Below are 3,312 nucleotides of genomic sequence, written 5' to 3'. Positions count from 1 at the left end.
CTATTAAAATGGGATTCAGAGGCAGACACACCTGGGAAACCAGAAGAGACTGCACTCTGCCCACATTACTGATTCCAGAGGAAAACACCAAACGCCATCTGGAACCCTCGTGCACAGAAGCTCCCGGAAAGGGCAGCGCAGAACTTCCTGGTTGCTACCCCCGCGGAGAGCTCGTAGGCAGCACCCCACGAGCAAACTTGAACCTCGGGACCACAGGTAAGACAAACATTCCTGCTCCAAGTGACCTGCCTGGTGAACTCAGGACACACAGAGGCAAAATTCCTCTAGGACCGGGCACTTCCGGTTTTAGCGGGAGTGCCAAACCCGCAGATCCCTGCCCGCAGCAGCTCTCTGCTCCCAAACCCCGTGGGAGAGAGTCCTCACCGCCTGGACAGGTGGGCACTCCTGAGACTACAGAGCAGAAGAGACCACCAACAATGCCCACCCCTGCCCACATCCCTGGCCCAAGAGGAAACTGTATGCGGCCTCTGGGTTCCCGTAGAGGAGGGCCCAGAAGCAGCAGGTCGGCTGTATCTGAGACACCGCCAGAACCTGAAGGGACTGACCGGATAAAAAGTTCTCTGCACCCAAATCCCGTGGGAGGGAGAGCTAAACCTTCAGAGAGGCAGACACCCCTGGGAAACCAGAAGAGACTGCACTCTGCCCATATTACTGATTCCAGAGGAAAACACCAAACGCCATCTGGAACCCTGGTGCACGGAAGCTCCGGGAAAGGGCGGCGCAGATCTTACTGGTTGCTGCCCCACCAAGGAGAGCTCGTAAGCAACACCGCATGAGCAAACTTGAGCCTCGGGACCACAGGTAAGACAAACCTTCCTACTCCAAGCAACCTGCCTAGTGAACCCAGGACACAGGCCCACAGGAACAGCTGATGACCTGTAGAGAGGAAAAACTACACGCCTGAAAGCAGAACACTCTGTTACCATAACTGGCTGAAAGAAAACAGAAAAACAGGTCTACAGCACCCCTGACACACAGGCTTATAGGACAGTCTAGCCACTGTGAGAAATAGCAGAACAAAGTAACACTAGAGATAATCTGATGGCGAGAGGCAAACGCAGGAATCCAAGCAACAGAAACCAAGACTACATGGCATTATCGGAGCCCAATTCTCCCACCAAAGCAAACACTGAATATCCAAACACACCAGAAAAGCAAGATCTAGTTTCAAAATCATATTTGATCATGATGCTGGAGGACTTCAAGAAAGACGTGAAGAACTCCCTTAGAGAAACACAGGAAAACATAAATAAACAAGTAGAAGCCTACAGAGAGGAATCACAAAAATCCCTGAAAGAATTCCAGGAAAACACAATCAAACAGTTGAAGGAATTAAAAACGGAAATAGAAGCAATCAAGAAAGAACACATGGAAACAACCCTGGATATAGAAAACCAAAAGAAGAGACAAGGAGCTGTAGATACAAGCTTCACCAACAGAATACAAGAGATAGAAGAGAGAATCTCTGGAGCAGAAGATTCCATAGAAATCATCGACTCAACTGACAAAGATAATGTAAAGCAGAAAAAGCTATTGGTCCAAAACATACAGGAAATCCAGGACTCAACGAGGAGATCAAACCTAAGGATAATAAGAAGAGAATGAAGACTTCCAGCTCAAAGGACCAGTAAATATCTTCAACAAAATCATAGAAGAAAATTTCCCTAACCTAAAGAAAGAGATACCCATAAACATACAAGAAGCCTACAGAACTCCAAATAGATTGGACCAGAAAAGAAACTCCACCCGTCACATAATAGTCAAAACACCAAACGCACAAAATAAAGAAAGAATATTAAAAGCAGTAAGGAAAAAGGTCAAGTAACATATAAAGGCAGATCTATCAGAATCACACCAGACTTTTCACCAGAAACTATGAAGGCCAGAAGATCCTGGATAGATGTCATACAGACCCTAAGAGAACACAAATGCCAGCCCAGGTTACAGTATCCTGCAAAACTCTCAATTAACATAGATGGAGAAACCAAGATATTCCATGACAAAACCAAATTTACACAATATCTTTCTACAAATCCAGCACTACAAAGGATAATAAAGGGTAAAGCCCAACATAAGGAGGCAAGCTATACCCTAGAAGAAGCAAGAAAATAATCGTCTTGGAAACAAAACAAAGAGAGTGAAAGCACACAAACATAACCTCACATCCAAATATGAATATAACAGGAAGCAATAATCACTATTCCTTAATATCTCTCAAAATCAATTGCCTCAACTCCCCAATAAAAAGACATAGATTAACAAACTGGATACGCAACGAGGACCCTGCATTCTGCTGCCTACAGGAAACACACCTCAGAGACAAAGACAGACACTACCTCAGAGTGAAAGGCTGGAAAACAACTCCAAGCAAATGGTCAGAAGAAGCAAGCTGGAGTAGCCATTCTAATATCAAATAAAATCAATTTCCAACTAAAAGTCATCAAAAAAGATAAGGAAGGACACTTCATATTCATCAAAGGAAAAATCCAACAAGATGAACTCTCAATCATAAATATCTATGCCCCAAATACAAGGGCACCTGCATACGTAAAAGAAAACTTACTAAAGCTCAAAACACACATTGCACCTCACACAATAATAGTGGGAGATTTCAACACCCCACTCTCATCAACGGACAGATCATGGAAACAGAAATTAAACATTGATGTCGACAGACTATGAGAAGTCATGAGCCAAATGGACTTAACGGATATTTATAGAACATTCTATCCTAAAGCAAAAGGATATACCTTCTTCTCAGCTCCTCATGGTACTTTCTCCAAAATTGACCATATAATTGGTCAAAAAACGGGCCTCAACAGGTACAGAAAGATAGAAATAATCCCATGCGTGCTATCAGACCACCACGGCCTAAAACTGGTCTTCAATAACAATAAGGGAAGAATGCCCACATATACGTGGAAATTGATCAATGCTCTACTCAATGATAACCTGGTCAAGGAAGAAATAAAGAAAGAAATTAAAAACTTTTTAGAATTTAATGAAAATGAAGGTACAACATACCCAAACTTATGGGACCCAATGAAAGCTGTGCTAAGAGGAAAACACATAGCGCTGAGTGCCTGCAGAAAGAAACAGGAAACAGCATATGTCAGCAGCTTGACAGCACACCTAAAAGCTCTAGAACAAAAAGAAGCAAATTCACCCAGGAGGAGTAGAAGGCAGGAAACAATCAAACTCAGAGCTGAAATCAACCAAATAGAAACAAAAAGGACCATAGAAAGAATCAACAGAACCAAAAGTTGGTTCTTTGAGAAAATCAACAAGATA

Source organism: Rattus norvegicus, chromosome X (assembly GCF_036323735.1).
Source record: "Rattus norvegicus strain BN/NHsdMcwi chromosome X, GRCr8, whole genome shotgun sequence".
NCBI lineage: Eukaryota > Metazoa > Chordata > Mammalia > Rodentia > Muridae > Rattus > Rattus norvegicus.
This window is presented reverse-complemented; position numbering follows the sequence as displayed.